The 21,400-nt window shown below is 39.7% G+C and overlaps 1 long non-coding RNA gene across 2 annotated transcripts in view; it reads right to left on the reverse strand.

Moving 5' to 3' along the window:
• The window catches only part of LOC131485063 (uncharacterized), a 240,984-nt gene extending 237,748 nt beyond the window's left edge, over positions 1 to 3,236 (reverse strand). For both annotated transcript variants that reach the window (XR_009248610.1, XR_009248609.1), the window contains exon 1: positions 3,099 to 3,236. This is a non-coding gene — a long non-coding RNA (uncharacterized LOC131485063). The remainder of the gene's footprint in view (positions 1 to 3,098) is intronic.
• Positions 3,237 to 21,400: the final 18,164 nt, after the last annotated feature.

The raw sequence follows: 21,400 nt of genomic DNA on the forward strand, positions 1-21,400 counted from the left end.
CTTTCCTCAAAGGGTTGTTTGGGAAGCTTTCAGAGCTTCGGTAAATCTTGTCCTTTGTAAAGAGATTCAGCATGAAGGTAACGGGTGGGAGAGGTATAAGCCTTTAGTGTAGGCACCTAAAACTTCCTAAAATTACATCAAGGCATCACAATACCTGAGGCTGCTCTTAGAACCAAACTCTTCAAGGCGATGTCCACTTGCCAAGATTCTATGGGTAACGGTCTAAAGTTATGTGGTTCTACAGATGGAATATTCAATGACATAATGAAACCACCGGCCCAGCACAAGTGACTGTGCGTAAAAGTAGCAAAGAGTGTCGTTTTAATATCCATTGATTTACTCATAATAACAGTTGCAATTTTTGAGTGCTCGCCATAGACTTTGGACATATTCTGCACATAGTCTCTCTGATCCTAAAAGCTGTGCAAAGTACGTATTACATATTATCCTTCCCTTTGTTAGACGTCTGATGTTTCCCACGGCCATTGAACTGGAAAGTGGTGTGCCTTCAAAGTTCAACCTCTCCGCTTCCATTCTGCTCTCCATGTGTTCCTGAGCTGGCAGTAGACTGACCACCCATGCCTGTGTTCCCTTCAACTCTGGGTCCTGTTGCTCAAAGCAGCTCTAAGTGGAAGGGCCCAAGAAGGTATGACTATCCTTCCTGACATCCACCTTAAAGGTCGACTGCATCCCACTTTTCTTTAAAACCATTTATGAATCTGTCATTCATAAATTTGTCCAAACCCTTTTAAAATCCATTTATATTTCCTTCCAGTATCACCTTTTAGGATAATGAGGTCCCTTGTTTTATTACCCACTGTGTGAATTAGTGTTATCTTTCAGTTGTCCTTAATTGACCTTCATCAAGCTTCAGAGGGCATCACCTCCTCATTTGCCCCAGGCTAATGGACCCTTAACTATCCTCACATCGTCCATCTAAGATGACAGAACATTTAGAAGAACGCGATTACACCCAGGAATGACACCATTCCTCGGTAACCAAATGGTAAATGTTGGGTGGTATTGGGATTGTCAAAGATGCTTCCTTCCACCTGAAATAAGGTACACAGTGTCTTAGGAGGCTGCTGACCAAGCAGCAATGCCCTCAGTGGTCCTGCACTAGCACGTCTCCTAAACCAACCAGTTTGGGAGGTTTTCCACATGAATCTCAGCAAACCCTAAACTTTATGGCATCAGATTAAATAAAACTCAGGTAAGGGATGGGTGTTCAGACAACTACTGAGAGTAAAATAGGATCATGATCGTAAAGGCATTCAGTTGTAGAAAACCATGAGAATGGATTCAGACACAGGGAAAGGTGATAGTCCATCCTTGGAAACAGGGCACAGCAGACACGTGACTAGGAGGAGCCTCCTCACTGGAAATAGAGCACAAAGTCAAGCAAAACTGATTTCTAGGCAAGTAAGTTTCCTTAGACTCATGAGAAAATATGTATTTTGGTGTGATGAAAATGTTCTGAGATTGCAGGGAAAGAGAGCGGCAATCTTCTCATTTTATATGTACTGAATTTATTGAGAAGTTGCTACTCATTGCCATGTAAACATGAAACAATATAACTTTTTTCTAGCACCGCCTCCCACTCTACCATGTTAATCCTTACCTCCCCGATAAATGGTTCTCTTCATACCTTGCTGTTTCATAAACCCCCAGTCTCTTTCAGGATAGATTTGTCTCATTTAAGAGTCACTCCGATTCATTTAACAACCAAAATCTCAAATATGACTTAAAGTTCTCTCCCCAGCCAAGCATAGAGCCATCTGTGACCTCGAAGGGCTTGGAGTAAGGATAAGGACACTGAGGTCGCGCTATCTTCTCGTTGCACAGCATCTTTTCTCCAGGACCACTGCACGCTGGCAAGCTGGCTGAATGCTGCATAATTCCAGTGATGTCACTCAACAAAGACTACAAGGCAGACAGTACCCTCGCCACCAAAGCTATCCCAACAAAGAGCCCTGTTACTTTAGTGATATTCCTGAAAGTTAAGCAGTGCACAACATGTACATTCGTGGCTCATGGCCAACTTGCCAGCTCTTCCAGTTTTTTTAGAATAGGAGAGGAAAGAGAAGCTACTAGACCAGTATCATCTTAACTGATTAGGAGAGACTCCAGCTGATTGCCCTGCTTTTCTGGCCTTCTCTGTCTTCTCAGTGAGGAGAAACCATGTGTGTACCTCCCTCCTCTTCTCCCTCTCCTTTTCTCTCATGGGGTACTCATGTGGGCCCCGTGGGGATGGGGGACAGGGACACATACTACGTGGCTCTCTGCCAGAGACTTAGCTCTGCCCCCACTGTTCCAAACCTTCCACCCTCACCTTTATCTTCCTCCAAGAAGTGTTCTAATCAGGAGTGGAGTCAATATACAACACTCCTATCCCTTACATCTTTACACCACTACCGAAAAGAAAAAAAAAAGGCTTTGAGTATAGATATTCATATTTTCAATAGATTAAAAAGCATAACTTTCAATTTTCCTCGAAAATCATCAGATCATTCTTCTTACTTTTATTCAGCATTAGACACTGTGCAGTTTATCAACTTAAGATTGAAAAAAAAAGGGAAGATTAAGTTGTATCCATTTATGTAGGTTGGTGGAAATGCATATTTTGCAAGCATCTGATCAGATGCTTGGTTTCCTTCTCTTGCTATCTATAATGACATACATAGAGCTATGCTCAAGGTTATAAATCTTTCTCACACGAACTTACTAGAAGTGACTAAAAACTAACTTAACCTGTATTAGATATAGTTCCGGATCTGCAGACACATTTAAGCTCTCTTTAAGCAACAAATTGAAGCCATCACTCTACCCAGAAGTCAGATCTGGTCATTGTCCTAACTGATTAAAATTTAGAAAAATCTGCCTAAAATAAATCATTCATGTAAATTAACCCTCAAGAGGAGCTCTCTTTGAGTCTGGGCACTATTTATATATAGAACAGTTTGCCACAGCTACCAGTGACATCCAGAAGCATTTGGGATGAACGAGTGCTGAGTCACTTTAAAACTAACAAAGTAATACAGGCAGTTATCACCCAAATACATTATTTATCACAGGGGCCTCCGGACGCCTGTGCTTACCGAGGAACCCTCCTGTGATATTGAAGGCCAAGGCATCTCCTCTCCTTAACAACAGTGTTGTATCTTTGGCAACTCGAGCAGGAACTCAGAAAATCAATACCACTTCATGAGCCAGGTCTCGGTCTTCTCCTTTTACGAGGATTCTGTCAATGCAAGGGGCCATTACTGTACTTTAAAGGCATGATATAAAATTGCTTCGACAAGATATAAGACACACCGTTTGCAAGAACCTGGTGAGAGTATTTTAGTCAAAGTTAAATAGTTTCATCACGTAATTACTTCAATTGGCAAAGCTCCAGCTGAATGTGCTCTCAGAGGGGCTGCGCCTTCTATTCTGGTTGGGGGATTGTGAGGGAGCCCTGTCGATCGGATTCAGGTTGTTCTAAACAAGGTCAAACTGTTAAAATGGAGGCAGAGCCCAGCATCAATGCCATTGGCAATGACACTGCAACAACAGGGTTGACAAGTTACTCTCCCTTTTTTTTTTTTTTTCTCCTTCCAACTAAGTGGTCTGAAAGTAGCTTTAGTTTTATGGCTATAAAATATTTCATCCTGATTTGCAGTCTGGTAATTCATTTTCTAAGGACTGTTTAGAATTTATTCAGGGGGAAAAGGAAACTCTGTTGGTTTCTCTAACCGATTCCCATTATATGACAAAATTTAACTTTTGTATTTTATGAGGTTTTATGTGTTCCACTAAAACCATTAGCTGGTTGTCTCCTCATGATAAAATTTAATCACTTATATAATACCTTAAAAGCCAATGACAGTTTTGCATGTATTTATGTTTTCTTTCATTTAAAATATGTGGGTGTCATAAAGATAGCTCTTGTTGGGGGGAAGGAAAGGGCTGGCACTAAAAAACAGAAAATCTGTAAGTACTGAGCCATTGCATATCATGCAATAAGAATGAGCCACTGTAGCCTGCAAACTGCATGAAATTTGAGAAGTGGATGCTAATCCATGACCACCATTCATATTTCAATGATCACCTGACTGCGCCCAAGCTCCACATTTAGCATGATTCCCATATAAAGCTCCTGGACTGCTATGAGATTTTGGCAATTTAGCAAAAATTTTAATAATAACAATGAGAAATAGACTCAAAGGACATGCATGTACACCTTGCAAAAGCGTCACACAGAAACTAATTACATTAGCCTGCCCTTCATGATCAGAGATGCTCTCACAATTCCACTTCCAAGTTAACACTTCCCAAATTTGGGTGGTTAATAAGGACTAGAAGAAAAAGCGGTTTTCTCTCCCCCTCATCCCACCTCCACCTACAGAGTTCCAATTACAGCATCACTTAATCACCACACATATTTATTTTAGAGTTATTCAAATGCATTATGAATTTATATGTCTATTATTAGATTTATTGGTGCTAATGATTTGGATTTAAATAGCACTTTCTTCCCGAGGCTATAACAGTTTTTCCTGAATGACCTAATTCGTTCTTTCTGCTGCCTCAAGTGGGAAGTCAAAAAGGGGCAAAGGTCAGTCAACTCATTTGGCTCAGGACAATCTTAACCCACAGATCGGAAAGAATTAACTTCGGCCCCATATATTCTGATAGTAGCGATCAAGGAATTGGCTAGGTTTTTAACTGCAGGAGTACAGGCACCACAAAAATATTGCTCATCATGCTATCTCCAGCAACTAGAGTAGTTTCAGACCCAAGAAATACTTGTTAAATAAGTGACTGGGTGAAGAGATGGATCCAGTGGACAACCAGTCATTCATTGAGAATTTCTGATAGCAATCTGCAAACTCTCAAAGCTAGGGGAAGTAAAAGCCGGGGCGTTTGGCAGACCATTCCCCCGGATTGCAAGTCGTCTATGCTCCTTTTTCACAAGACACAAATGGTGCTACTGGGGTGATGCACATGTGTGGATGTGTGTCTGTCACCACAGGGACGGTTTCAGGGGAGTAGGAATCGTCACCAGCTCCCCTCCAAAACCTTTCCTACCCTTAAAGGAATGAGTGAATTCCCCTGTCAGGAAACAGAACTTTGCTTTCCATGACGAAACAGAAGGCCTGAGATGGAAATGTTTCTAAGAAATTGTATCAGAGTAGGCTATGCTGTGGGGAGAGGCAGACTTACAGTACAGCTAATAAGCCCTAAGCATCAGGGCCTCTCATCTATGCAGACTCCCACCAAGGCCCTAGAAGGATCCTAGCAAATGAGTCTTCACAGTCATATGTTTTGTCAAATTTACCAAAGTAAGTTATTTTCGTGTTCTGTTGTAAAAACACCTATCAAATGGTATAAGTTTCATAGCCCATAAATTCCGGATATCCCCCCGGCTGTGGTGACAAACTTATTCTAAAATCTCAGTAGTGCAATATGACCAGGTTTCATTTTAGACTCTTGCTTCATCTCGCACACAAGTCAGCAGGTAGCTCTGATCCATATGGACATTCGGGGATCCAGCTGAGGAAGGTTCTCACCATCTCCTAACACTGCTATCTCAACATGGGCCTACCAGGATTGCATCAGCAGGGGGAAAAATGGAAAACTTACACCACTTTGAAGTATTTTTTTTTAATTTTTTAAACGTTTATTCATATTTTGAGAGACAGAGCGTGAGTGGGGGAGGGGCAGAGAGATAGACACAGAATCCGAAGCAGGCTCCAGGCTCTGAACTGACAGCACAGAGCCCAACACAGGGCTCGAACTCTTGGACTGTGAGATCATGACCTGAGCTGAAGTCGGACGCCCAACCGACTGAGCCAACCAGGTGCCCCTAAAGTATTTAATCAGAAATTATACTTACTCACTTATCTTCATAACCCATTGGCCTGAACTAGTATGTGCATCAAACTTAGTGCTAAGGGAAGCTGGGAAGAGTTCCTGTGTGCCCAGAAAGGAGAGGATAATCGAATGTGGGGGCACTATTAATCTCTATCCCCGAAAGTAACCCTCTGATTTTGTTTTACACCAAAGTTTACTTAATGGAATATGGAAGGTGCAAGAGCATTAAGGCATTCAGCTCCCAGATGAACATAGGGGAAGGAAAAATAAGATAAAAACAGAGAGGGACACAAACCATAAGAGACTGTTAAATACAGAGAACAAACTGAGGGTTGCTGGTGGGGGGATGGGTGGCAGTGGGCTAAATGGGTGATGGGCATTTAGGAGGGTACTTGTGATGAGCACTGTTATATGTAAGTGGTGAATCACTAAATTCTATTCCTTAAATCATTATTATACCATATGTTAACTAATTTGAATTTGAAAGAAAGAAAAGAAAGAAAAAAAGAAAGAAAGAAAGAAAGAAAGAAAGAAAGAAAGAAAGAAAGAAAGAAAGAAAGAAAGAAAGCCAATCTCAGAAAAAAATATGTTATGATTTCAAACACTCTAAAACTTATCTGGAGAGATTCAGTAATAAGAGGAAAGACTAGTTCCTGGTGTTACTAGGACTCATCCACTGCTGAGAAGGATTCCAAGGTGTTTGGATATATCAGTCCCACACAAAACACCCATGCGATGGGTGATGAAACACCCATGCGATGGTATTGCGATGAAATAGTTCAAAATTCTTCAATGTTTTTCCCTTTTCTGAAGAACCACAGACAAACTCATTAGCAGTTCAGGTCCTCTAAAACCCAATTTCTGTTTATTTTCCTGCCTCTTCTTCCCACTCCACTTCCCAAAACCACAGCCACACTGAACAACTCATCATACTCTGAGTAGTACACGATTCTATCTGCCTTTTGATTGCACACACTATCCTCTACATTAAATGTTCTCTCTTCTTTCCCTTATGCATCTGATGAGCTTATTCTTCAAGATGAAGTTCAAACACCATCTCCCATTGGAAGCAAGCCTTCCTTAACAGTCCTAGCTAAGAGATGCAAGTTCTGCCATTTAGTTCTATTTCTCTTTGTTTTTATTTCGGCTACATCATATATCTTCTTGTTTATAGACACAATATCTTTCCAGTTAGACTATCAACCTCATCCATGAGGGAGACCAGAGCTTCACCCCAGCACTCAGTTTAGTCCCTGGAAGATGGTTAGAATTTAATAAATTATTGTTGCATGACTAAGTGAATGAATGACTAGGGAGGGAGCATAGTGACTACAGGGAATCTTAGAATTTTCAAATGAGGCTGATAAAGATGATCCCAAAACTGGAAAGGGAGCAAGAAGGACCCTTGTTCTGCTAGGGCGGATACTGCTCACTCAGGGACATGTGTCCAAATGTCCATGCTGGACCAAGCACTGTAATTTTCAAAGTGCTATTTAGTGAAGGTTTCTCCATAATTGGGATGAAGTGAGAAAATTCCATGCTCGCTGGCCCTAAAAGCCCCCCTTCCACCTGGGTCATGCAATGGTCCAAGCTTTGTGGGTTTTTTTGTTATTTTTTTTTTAATTTTTTAATGTTTTTTATTTGGGAGAGAGAGAGACAGAGACAGAGACAGACAGCAAGCAGGAGAGGGGGAGAGAGAGAGGGAGACACAGAATCCAAAGCAGGCTCCAGGCTCTGAGCTGTCAGCACAGAGCCCAACTCGGGGCTCAAACTCACAAACCATAAAATCATGACCTGAGCTGAAGTCGGCTGCTTAACTGACTGAGCCACCCAGGCGTCCCAATGGTCCAAACTTTAAAAGATGTAGGAATTGCTTTTGCCCAGAGGGACCCAAGCAGAGAGAGGATGTACTTTCTAAAACTGCAGTTATTGAGCTTCCACTGTAGAAATCTGCAAATGTCAATGCAATGAGTGTTTCTAAGGAGAAACCTACTGTTTAAAAACAGATGTTTAAAATATAAGACCTTGAGAGCTGTCCTCTCTACAGACACATTTGCTAACAATTCTGAGAAGCACAGAATATAAACATGTATCATTTCCCTTGTTTCCTCTCCAAGACTAAAGAAAGGATATTGAATGAGTCTTTGCCTTTAGCTTATCCAACTTAAGACTGAAGAGTGAATTCCTAAAATCAGGAAGAATTCTAGGACACAAGAATGTTAAATGGCACCATGACACCGTGTGAGAGTGATAATGCCACAGGTTTCTGCAGTGCCTCCGATTCTGCAAACCTCCTCCTCCTCATTCTCATTAGATCCTGAACTAATCCTGGCAGGTTCCAAGAACTGGTTGGATTAGACTCATTTGGCAGGCAGGGGAAATCCACCACCAGAAAAGTTGTGATATTCCTAAATATTGGTAAAAATGGAGGAGTTTTCCCAAAGATAGAGGAGAAAGAAATAACTAGATGGTTAATTTTGTTTTGAGGGAATCCCATCAATGGAACTATTACCAAGTTACCACTCTGTGCATGGATGATGTGAATGAGGCTTTACTCATCTGAGGGTGTATCTCTGAATTACTTATTCATCCAACAAACAACTTTGAGTATGACTCACATTTTAGCATTGTGCTAGGGATGGGACATACAGAAATAAGTAATAGCCCGCTTTGAGTGAGCCTAGAGAAACAGCCAATTAGATTAGATTAGAAAATGACGGGGAAGGTCAGTGATGCTGAGGTGCCAGAGAATCATGGAAACACAAAGTGTCAACTGTGCATCTTGAGGGAGGCAGGGAAGGCCTCCTGGAGGAAGGAGCACTCGAATGGAGGATGTAGAGAAAGTAACCATGCGAACAGGAAAAAAAAAAAAGCAAAACAAAAAAACACATGCTTTCTAGGCAAAAGAGACCCATAAACAAAAGCACAGCACAAGAAATAAAGTATCTATGCAAAAAGTATGTGTGCAACACAAATCATTTGGGTAGGTAGACTACAAAGGTAGGAAACGTAGAAAGATGATGGACATAAAGAAATCCTGCGGTCCACTTGTTCCCCCAGGAAATAAAAGTTTCCTCAGGGGCCAGTGGGAGGACTGATGACTGGCTTGGTTGAGAACAAACATTTAGACATCTGTGAAACTGACCCTTCTCCTCCAACCTATAACAGTGTCAAAACCAGATTTTATGCACTGGAGCAAAGGCCTCAGACCCAGCATGGAAGGCCATGGCAAGAAATTGCTGCCACAAGTTAAGAAGAGTTCTCTTTTCTTATCTGAGTGCACTTTGGCAGAGAGAGATGCCCATTCTAGGGGCTGCCTCTCACTGGGACTGAGAAGGGGGGATTTCCTTGCTCCTATGGCAAAATGAACTCTCCTGTTTGTGATATGGCAAATGTAATTCATGGTTTTTTTTTTCCGTCCCATAAGAAGAGAGAATCATTAAAATGCAAATGTCTTCTGAAGAGGAAACAAGTGAATAAGGGGTAAATGACTAATAGCAGAGCCATTTCTGTTCTGAGAACAGACTTTGCAAAAGAAAGGGAGGGGCAGGTGCAAAAGGGCCTTGACAGAGAGGGAATGGGTGACTGTTCTATTGCCCAGATCTGATCACATCCACACCTCACACCTAGGTCATGTTTGAGAACAGAATTGGGAGGAATACCTTAGGGCAGGAGTCCGACAACTTTTTCTGTGAAGGGTGAGGTAATACACCTTTTAGGCTTTACTCACCTCTGCTATTGTAGCTTGAAAGCAATCATAGACAATATGTAAATGAGGAGCATGGCTGTGTTCCAATAAAACGCTTATTGACAAAAATAGTGGGCAACCAGGTGCCCACAGGCATAGTTTGCTAACCTCTGTCTTAGAGAAACAGTTCTCAAATTGTGGTCTCTGGACCTGCGGGCATCGGCATCACCAGGGAATTTATTAGAAATGTAAATTTTCAGCCTCACCCCAGACCTTCTGAATCAGAAACTCAGGGTCTAGAGTCTAGCAGTCTATGTTTTATTGACAGCGTAAGAATCAACCTCAGTCGAAACGACAGCTCTTGAAGTTAGTAGTTTGTTAAAGACAAGGTGTGCAACCACACCAAGGGCATTTATGATCAGAAGGAAATCTTTGTTGTTAAAAAGTGTTGTTTTGGCTAAATAGAAAGTAAGGTGTGAGAGCATGTATTGTAAAAGCCAGAAGATCCTCTGCAAGCATCCTCATTCATCTCACAGGCAATTTTTGTAACCCATCAGCTAAAACCAACATGGCAGCAATACATCCTGCCTGGGTTTGAATTGATCATAGAAAGAATTCCAGAAAACACTAAGAGCAGCTCTGGTTAAGGAGAAATTTGTAGATGACAGGCTTGGTTTCCTTAATGGAAAACCAACATGGCTTTCTTCAGCAAATGGTGAACTAAGTATTAAAAAGGCATTAAGCTGCCTCCTTTGTGATGTCAAGTATGCATTCAAATTCAAGACAGCATTTAAAATATTAAAACATCTAGCAATTTTATTACTAGCTCATTTAAAATGGCGACCATGAAAAATTTAATTTAAGCTACCCAATAATGGCTCATGAGACACTTAAAAATACCCACATAGATAACTGAATTTTTAAAGTAAGTTCCTTATTAACTTCTTTCCCCTCATCTATTACCATTGCTACTTTCCAGCTGTATAAACAGTCTGGAGAGTATGCCCTGAATGAATTCACCGTTCAGAAAACAACATAATTACAGCCATTCCAGCAAACCGAGTGCCAAAAAAGTTACAAATTAATTGAAGGTTAGCATTGAAAATTAACTCCTAGTCAGCTTGAAGTCATCTTTTAGGCTACTTTCTATAGAATTAAATAGAGAACACACTCCACATCAGTCTGGTTGACAGAGTTTTAAAGATCAGGTGGACAAATGGCCTTCTACCCAACTACCACTTTCCTGTGATCTGATATTGCTAATCCCAAGGGACGCCTGCCAATGGTACCTTAGAACATGCTTATGATTTATGCACAAGGCAGAACCACTTCCTCTTCTCCTATAAATACCCAAGCCTTAGAAAAATACCAATTTATCTTGCCCCATGCTATTTTGTTAGAAACCACTGAGAAACCACATCATCAGAAAACATTTTTCCCTTTTCTTTTTATCATTTTATTTTTTCAGACATGCTAACCATTTGCAAAAACAGTAGAAAGTGTCCCCCGTGACCTTCATCCAGACTCCTCAAATGTTAACATATTTACAATATTAATTAATGTTAATAGCCACAGTTCAATGATCAAAATCACGAAATTAACATTAAAATCCAAAACCATTTCCTAATTGACAGACATTCTTCAAATGTTACCAATTGTCTCCCTAAAGCCCTTTTACTTGTGCAGCATCTAATCCAGGATCACTAGTGTTATTTGTCATGTTTCCTTAATTTTCTTTAATCCAAGTATCAGTAAATTTAAAATCCAATAAGCATCCATGGAGTGCCTAAACTGTGCCAAAATTGCTGGTCAACTCAGGATTCAAAGATGGTCCCGGTCTTTGAAGTACTTATACTTTATTGTGAAAATCAAAACAAAATCAAAGGCTAAATGTGGAAGAATGTACTAAAAAGTATTGCTTATTTTAGAAAAAAGAAAATAAAAGAATACTTTATATTTGAGGGGAAAAAATGGATATCCTTAACAAAGACTTCGACCCAAAAAGGTTCTTGGTCTTTGCTTCCAAAAAAATGATGGTTCATGGATGAAAGCAACATCCCAGAGAAAATGTATGCAACTGTGAGCTGCTAGATTGTCTTTGTGGTCACTGTTTTTACTCCTTGCACCTAAACAAGGCTAGGCAAACAGAAAGACTCAGTAAAAGTCAAATAAAGTGGGGACTGCGGTCATCTCTGAATCCTACCAGAAGATTTGGAACCGCAGGTTATCTCTATGTGTCAGCCTGAAAGCCCCTCTTGATGGTGGAGAAATTCATTCAAATTCCAAATTAAATAAAAGTTCAAGGGTTAATTACCATCTGAGGGCCTTTTTCTTTTTGTACTGCTTTGAAACAGGGTGTGTGGAAACTTACCGTAAAACACTTGGCAAAAAAACAGAGATTTTAGCTCAAGGTTTTTCTGCATGAATGCCAACTGGTCTCTCCATTTACTTCATTTCTTTAATATTAAATTTCATCTCCATGGCTCATATAAAGCTGTATTTGGCAAGTTCTAGAATCTTAAAGTTGGGAGGACATAGAGATTGTTAGTCGAGCACCTTAAGTGATTTGTAAGCTCTTTATCATATTGCATACAAGACTTGCAGCCACTCCACACTCATCTAGCCCAACTAACTTTAGGAGTATCTTGCTGATATTGCTACCAAACCCCCATACTCTCTAACACTCACCTCCTTGGTACTGATACTATATAAATGTCCATGAGTCACACGGCTCTTCTAGCAGCTGCATCACAGTGTTGACACATGATGGGTTTTCAGAATCAATTGAGCACTGTGTCTTTATGAAACGTGCTACTACTGTTCCGCCTTTTTTTCCCCCCCTCTTTTGGGTTCTATTTCATTACATTTGACCCATGGTTGCAGCCTTTGAGACCTTGTTGATCATGAAGCAAATAAGAGTTACTTTGCCTTTTTCCTGTTGTCTACCAATCAGACAAGTAAGCCATCTATACTATCATCAAAGCTATTGTTAAAAATATGGAACAAAGTCAGACTATTGGCAGAAGCACAAGCCTAGTTAACTCCCTAAGCGTAAACTTTGCTTCATTAAGTAGCACTCTTTGGCATGTGATTAAATAGTTACAAAAGTACTCACATACTATCCTACCCATATTTTACCACCTTTGTTTGCAGATTACCAAATGTATTGCTGAAATCCAACTTCATTAGATCTTTCCCTGGCCTATCACAAAATGAAAATGGCTTAACCTGACAAGACTTGGCAGCAAGGCATGGAATGAAACCTACGTAAATTGAGGATGTTTCACATGCTCTCAGGTGGCTGGCTTCCACCATCACCAAAGATGATTTGTTTCTTATTTAGCTGTGTTACCTACACCTGAAATGTAGTATCCATGTTCTCCAACATAAGATAACATTCTCTCTCTCTCTCTCTCTCATTCTCTCTCTTTACTTTTAACAGAACACTCTGCATCATCAGTTTCACTGGTTTCCTAGAACATTCTCTTGGCATTTTGTCTCCCTTTCTCATGCAATGTATCTTTTCAAACACTGGAATAGCTTTCCCTTACCTTACATGTATCATGAGTTTCACTCCACTAAGTGTGAGGAATTATGTAAATCTCCTTGAATTAAAACCTCAAATTTTCTTTAAAATGTTTTTCACACTCAACTTAATAACACACTGGCATGAATATGATACCCCATGCACTATTACTTATGGCCTGCCCGGGTATTTTTTTCTTCAACACAGTGAATACCTATTTTATGTTTCTTCATTCTTTCTTTCTTGCAATTTGTTCTACTTTAGTATCATGTTTTCTATTTCTTGGTGAAACCAAAGTTAGAATACAAAATGGTTACGGTGCAAATATATAGCCTCTTTGGAAACAAAGTGTACCATTTTTATAAGCCACACAAAGGACAAGATTAAGATATGCTTTTGCTAATTAGCATCATGAAGCTGAATTGAACCAAGAATCTTGGGTTATTTCTAATGAGCAATGAGCTAATACTGGTAAGATGCTTTTAGATTTTTAATTTAAAAGCATTTTCCCAATGAAAGTATGAGGATCACAAATTTCCTGAGCCATCTGGTCTCCTTCATAAAGTAATGATTTCAAAAAGTTTAGATGGATGAATGGATAGATAGATAAATAAGGAATTTATTCCTCTGTCTACCATTCATAAAGAAAAGTTTCTCTCTTCACAGAGGCCCATTTAAATAGATGTTAGTTGTTCCATTTGCAGTTCAGATTGTGGCAAATGAAAAGTACAAACAAATAGCATATACAAATATATAACCTACAATGTTTAAAATGTTCATAATGGTAAATTCTGGAGATCTAATGGATAGCATAGTGATTATAGTTAATAATATTATATTATATGCTTGCAAGTTGCTAAGAAACTAGATCTTAAATACTCTTACCACAAAAAAGAAATGGCAATTATGTGACATAACAGAAGGGTCACCTATTGTGGTAATCATTTTGCAACATATAAGTGTATCAAATCAACATATTGTACCCCTTAAATTTATACAATGCTATATGTCAATTATATCTCAATAAAGCTGGAACAAATATACATATTCACAATGAAAGCTGAAATGGCCCTTCATCACTGACAGGCTACCTCCTAAAAGAAACCAAGAGCAGGATTAGTCATAACAATGCTTTCAATTTATTTATTACTTATTACATCCAAGTCCTTTACATTTATTAACATATTTAATTTTCAGAGCAGTCAAATGAGGCAAGTGTTAATATCAAGTTCCATTTTACCAGGAAACTGAGGGTAACAGAAGTTAAATCTCCCCTGATATTTCAAATATCATGACCATGATCCAGGGTGGAGAGCCAACAGCCCTATTCCATATGTTCTGCTTTCCACCCCTACACCACAGCATGAAAGCTGGAAAATGTAGTATGTCTTAAACATAAGACTTATGCAAAATATATTCAAATACTTCTGTTGCATTATCCCATTTAACCCTTTCAACCTTCCTATGAGGGTAATGATATTATCCCTCTCACTTGCAGACAAGGGCAAGGGCAATCAGTAAGAGATGGGTACATATGTTCTGAAACTGAAGAATCTACCTATTATCAGGGTATCTGTCATCATTGGATCATATAACATTTTGCTTACTTGTTGTACTTAAATGAAAAAAATCACTAGTCCTGGTGAATAAAAAGCGTAAAAGTCCTTGTCAATAAAATTCATTTATTAAATGAATAAAATCACTAGTCCTCAGAAATAAAAAGAAGAAATCTTTTATGGTAGCCAAGAAGTCCATGGAAATCACCGAAAGGAAATTCATCCCTCAGGGTATTTGTGGATGGTGGGAGGGGGTTAAAAAAAAAAGACAAAGGATACTCTCTCCATCTTAAGCAAATTATCTGATCTGACATGTCTAATTCACAGTTTTCTCTAAAGGAGTGTTTTCCAACCTCCTTTATCATCTTCTGAGACACTAGTGGCTAAGAAATTCTCTGAAAAATCTGAGAGGTATCACTCTCCTTAACTGGTACCTCTTCCCTTCTTTAGGAAAAAAACTGCCATGGAAGTGACAGTAATTCAGTTTCCCAAATGACTTTGCTCCCTGCTCAATGACCTCATTGGTAGGGGAGAGCAACATTATCTCTCACCTCAGATGCTTCCTTTAATGTAGCATTGGCTCTGCCTTGGCCTTTGGTAGTTTGAACAGAGAGCCTCAGGACTAGGATTTGAGGAGGTTGAAAACATACTCCACACAGGGCGGGCCCTTTCAGAGTTATCACTCATTCTTCCCCAGTATGGTCCCTGTTTTTTCTGTTTTTTGTTTTTTGGTCTTTTTCTAAAACATGAAGGATGTGTAAAGGACACATAAAACTTTAGTCAATAGGTCCATTATTATGATTGGCTGAAAACCATAAAATGCATCCATCAAGCCATTGTGTTGCATCTTGTGTTAAATTATGGTGATAAATAGTCCTCTATCCGTGACGTCACCTACTAATCTATTCCAAAAACTATTCACCACTGCCATTATGCATCACTCATGCTCCTGCCAGCTTGCTGAAAAAAAATCCTCTATATGATAAAGCCACACACAAGATTGTGCTTGACTCTGCAGATGCAAATATTGTCTGTTATTTTCATGTCATACTGTGAAACAATTGCTTCTTCAGTTCCCAAAGTTATCTCAAGTGTGCAGTAATGTCCTCAGCTCTCAGCTCTGGGCATTGTAACTCCTGTACTTTTAATTGTTTATAATTTACATCAGAACTGGACGGAGTCCATTTGCACTCATGCTGCTTTATAACTACAAGATGACATATTTTTGTCACCTTGCTCTGGGTTGAATTAATCCTATCGACAAGCCTTTAACATAGAAATTTGGTGTGGATTGCCTTAATATTCTCAGGAGTTATGTAAAAGGATGTGTGGCAGTTGCTATCAGGATGTCTGGGATTTGGATCTGATTTTACACAAAATGTTCTCATAAAATTAGACATTTTTTTTGTTCTCAGAAAATGCTATTTATTAAAATGAAATCAAAAGAGGAAAGTGTGAATATATTTCAAATTCCAATCTTAAGTGTAACAATCTGTTTAAACAAACGCACACAACAGCATTATGTAGCTTTCTCTTCCTCACCTTCATGGTATAATAGTAGAACGTCCTCCTCTAAAACAACAATGAAGACAACAACAACAACAACAACAAAAAGAACACACACACGCACACAAACCCAACTACCTAATTTTCTCAAACTAACTCAACAGGCAGAGATGAGATACAGAGTAAAAGAGACCACTCACTGGAATTTAATTGCAAAAAATGGAGCCTAATATGCTTAATTTACTTTTAGCTTTAATTCACAGAATCTAGGGAATTGTTTCTTGGTGAGCAACACAATGGAGATATCATAGCTCCTCCTTATTTTTTTTAATCACATATGAGATGATTGGCTTACAAAGAAGAAATAAACAACTGCTCAAGCTTAAATAAGTTATATCCCATATCCATCTGCTATGCTTATTTATATACTTTATTTTTTTTAAATTGCTTTTTTGATGGATGCATGGAAAAGGATTTGCTAATATGTTTATTGGGGAGAAAACAAAACCAGATTTTCTTCCTTTCACTCTTCTAGATGCCCAACAGAACTGGTAGCAAAGTATCATTTACCTGAAAGTTTCTATTTAATGCATATTCTATCCAATCAGTCATGGAAAACAATAAAAAGTCAAATCACTTCAAAAATAGTGGCTTTCTCCCTTCATTGACCTCCTCCCAATTATCATCACTCACAGAATCCAAAGGAGTCACATATTGCAGGAAAGAAAGAAGTTCTAAAAACTGAACAATCTTCAGCTGGCCTTGACGGAAGTTTGGCTTCAACTCAACACTCAAAGTAAAATACGTTCCGTCATCTCCCACTCTGATGTTCACACTCACGTGTAGTGTCTGTACAAAGAGTGGTTCTTGCTTTCTAACAGCAGTGGAAAGGGCCTCATTCAAAGGCCATTGTTCCAGCTTTCTTTCTTGCTTTATAAATTTTCACCCTTCTGGCTCTTTCTCCTATTACAAAAGCTACATTTATTGTTGAGTGGAATCATATTTTAAGTACATCGAAACATCAAAGTTCGCCTATCCTCACTGCTGAAAATACACGCGCACGCACACACACTCACACATACACACAAACTATTCTTTCTCACTCTCACCTCACACCCATATACTGACAAATCCCTGAATCCTCACCATTGTATAGTAACTGCTGTTCTTGCCACCTTTTTGCTTCCTGGTGGGTCTGTAATTGTCATCTCATCCCTGGAGCAACATCAGGATCACTCAATAAATTGATTGTCAGGGGATATTTGAAGAACAGAACAGCTTGAGCTCTAGAAGCAAGTGCCTTATGGCCTCCAGCCCAGAAAAAGGAAGCAATGAGGATGAACAAACCTCATCCCATTCCACTCCTATAACACATTAATGAGAATTAAGCAAGTGAATTTCATTCCCTATTTCTACTCAGAGAGAGCAAACAACAACATGAAGAAGATTAAAGAATTAAATAAAACTATCCCCAACATTCCTTTTCATTTAGAAGGAAACTGGGAACTGGGGCGCCTGGGTGGCGCAGTCGGTTAAGCGTCCGACTTCAGCCAGGTCACGATCTCGCGGTCCGTGAGTTCGAGCCCCGCGTCAGGCTCTGGGCTGACGGCTCGAAGCCTGGAGCCTGTTTCCGATTCTGTGTCTCCCTCTCTCTCTGCCCCTCCCCCGTTCATGCTCTGTCTCTCTCTGTCCCAAAAATAAATAAAAAATGTTGAAAAAAAAAATTAAAAAAAAAGAAGGAAACTGGGAAGAAGATATCCAAGTTGTGGATTTGAAAAAGTTCACTTCATGTGAACTTCCTCATGTATGCAATTTGCCACTTTTTATTTTGTTTCATTTTGGGTTTTTTTGCAGTTTTAGTATGAATTCCCATTTTTTTTTAAAGTTTATTCATTTTTGAGAGACAGAGTATGAGAAGGGGAGGGGAAGAGAGAGAGGAAGACACAGAATCTGAAGCAGGCTCGAGCATCTGAGCTCTCAGCACAGAGCACACGGGGCTTGAACTCACGAGCTGTGAGATCATGACCTGAGCTAAAATCGGATGCTTAACCAAGTGAGCCACCCAGGTGCCCCACATGACTGCCCATTTAAAACTAATGCTGTGACAGGGTTTCCTCTATGATTGCCCCTTCCTGGAAATATTGTTTAAGTGGTGTATTCTGAACCTTCCAACTGTTAAGATTCTAATATGCATCTCTTTTAGAATCCTCTTATGAAGGTGCCTTCTATAGTAGTAGCCTCCATTTAAAGCAGGTTGAATCTTTCGCTAGGAAAAAGCCTAAGGAGACTAAACCTACATTTCAAGAGAGCCTCTGAGCAGCCATATCTGATTATGCCTATGGGGAAAAGTTCAAGATTATGGAGAACTTCTGAACAAACTTGATTTCTGTTAGAAAATCATTGCAACGGTTAATACAGCGATGAGGTCCCTGGATGGCTTGGTCAGTTGAGCATGTGACTCTTAATTTCAGCTCAGGTCATGATCCCAGGGTCGTGGGATCAAGCCTCACACCAGGCTCTGCACTGAGCATGGGACGTGATTACGATTCTCTCTCTCCCTCTGCCCCTCTCTCTCCCTCTTTCTCTGTCTCAAATAATAATAGTAATAGTAATAATAATAATAATAATAATAATACAAGGGAGCCAGAACAGAGATAGGAAAGTAAGACGTATGGGCTCAGTATGTGATTTGGCAATTAAAACTTATAAAATCATGCAAAATTTACTGTTAACCCTATTTTACAGACAAGGAACTAGATGCTGATAGAAGTTAAGAAGATGAACAAAGTCAAACAATTTGACTCTAAAATCCATGTTTTTTCCATCTCATCATGTTGCTTTTCAGATGTTGTAAATTCTTAAAGCAGTATTGGTAGAAATGGTAAGGAGGGAATGAAATCACATTCTAATAAAAATGAGAAGAAAAAAATGAATGCATTAATCTATATATGATCTATCAACACAAACACACAATTGTACCTTTACTTTAATGATAAATCAATCAACAAGCATTTACTAAAGCTGCTTGTGTGCCAAGCACTGGACCCACGCTGGAGTCATGAAAATGTGTAACACACCATCTTAGAGCCTACAACCTAATGAGGAAGACGCCTAAAAGGATCATTTCTAGGTTGTGAGTACAGTTTACAACACGAGTTTTCTAGGAAAAAAAGAAAGAAAAAGACTCACCAAGGTCGAGCCTTAAAGGACAATTTGGTCAGGGAGAGACAGTTCAAGGCAGAAGCATGTCAAGTAGAGGAAGCAGCAGGCACAAAGTCACTGAGAAGGATTTCTCATGAAAGTGGAATTGCAAAGCCACATAGCCACATACTGGCCATTCTCTCCACTATTACAATGTAGCATAAATAAATAAATAAATAAATAAATAAATATCAAAAGGCATAGCTATGCTTAAATACAAATGACACACTTCTGTGCCCTAAAAGCAGACAAGTAATATAAATCTTTCAGGCCTTGTCCTGAAGCTGTGGGTCTGCTGCTCTCAAGCTGTGGATGCCAGCAGAAGAGGCTAGGAATTCCTGCTTCTGTGAGTAAACAGATTAAGAATCCCTCACATGAGGCTACACAGGAGCTACTGGATTTACAAGAAAGCTCAGTGGATAGGATCCCTTTTCCTGTTCAAGTTCAGAGCCAACTGGGAGAGAAAGCAAAAGACAGGGAGGAGTCAGGAAGATAGGTTTTAAAAATGTATGCTCTAGGGGCACCTGGGTGGCTCAGTCGGTTGAGCTTCCGACTTCAGCTGAGGTCAAGATCTCACAGTCTGTGAGTTTGAGCCCCGCGTCTGGCTCTGTGCTGACAGCTCAGAGCCTGGAGCCTGTTTCAGATTCTGTGTCTCCCTCTCTCTCTGACCCTCCTCCACTCATGCTCTGTCTCTCTCTGTCTCAAAAATAAATAAACATTAAAAAAAAAAATGTATGCTCTACTAGAGATACAAGTTGGATTAGAGAGTGTAGCTTGGATGCATAACCAATTCAACTTGGTAACAGTCCCTTTGTTTTGTTTTTTGTTTTTTCTTTTCAAATTTTTATTTAATTTCTAGTTAGCTAACATACAGGGCAATATTGGTTTCAGGAGTAGAATTCAGTGACTCACCACTTACAGACAACACCCAGTGCTCATCACAATACATGCCTTCCTTAATGCCCCTCACCCATCTAGCGCATCGCCCACCCCCCACCCTCCATCAACCCTCAGTTTGTTCTCTGTCAGTAAGAGTCTCTTATGGTTTGTTTCTCTCTCTCTCTCTCTTTTTTCCCCCTCCCATATGTTCATCTGGTACCAGTCCCTTTAATTAGACAGATCTATCCACCCAATAACAGGTAGTAATGCAAAACTGCTGGCTCGCAAAGACAGAGTAGAGATTATATCTTGGCCGAGAGAGCAGACCAAAAATTTCCCATCCCTGTCCATTCCTGCTTTCAGGCAATTAAAAACAAAAAGCCCAGAAGAGCCTAAAGCACATATGCTCAGTCCATATCAAAAAAGTCTCTAAGCAAATAAGTCATTCCCTCTGCCCTGGGGTGGAGTGAACAATAGGATGGGGAAGAAGCCAGATGCGTTACTTTAGTGGAGTTCCGTGTCACAGTCCTTTTTTCCCCAACAGTACCCTCTATCTAGTGCTATTATTTACATAGAGTTTGGGACTTAAGAGGCTTTAAGCAGCAGATACCACCTCACAGCCCTAACTTACTCAGTAGGGTAAGAAAAAAGTGCCACACTGCCCTTCAAAGATCTACTTGTGAACTGGAGAATCTGGGTGCCTGGACAGAGAGAAACTCAAAACATGGAGGGACAATAGAGAGGAATGAGTACAAGGACAGATAGAAAATAAAACAAACCCTATTCAAATCTTTGAAGACCAATTCCAAAACATACGAGACACAAAAAGTTAGAAAAGCAAATGGATAAATTCAGTAATTGGAAGAATACACCTTGAAAAAATGAAGGTAATTGGACAATTAAAATAATTATTTTTAGGGGCGCCTGGGTGGCTCAGTCAGTTGAGTGTCCGACTTCGGCTCAGATCATGATCTCACGGCCCGTGGGTTCGAGCCCCACGTCGGGCTCTGTGCTGACAGTTCAGAGCCTGGAGCCTGCTTCAGATTCTGTGTCTCCCTCTCTCTCTGACCCTCCCCTGTTCATGCTCTGTCTCTTTCTGTCTCAAAAATAAATAAACATTAAATTTTTTTAAAAAAATAATTATAGTTAATATCCTTAAAGTGATAAAGACATAAATAACCTTCAGAA

The sequence above is a fragment of the Neofelis nebulosa genome, chromosome 9 (genome assembly GCF_028018385.1).
Source record: "Neofelis nebulosa isolate mNeoNeb1 chromosome 9, mNeoNeb1.pri, whole genome shotgun sequence".
NCBI classification, from domain to species: domain Eukaryota; kingdom Metazoa; phylum Chordata; class Mammalia; order Carnivora; family Felidae; genus Neofelis; species Neofelis nebulosa.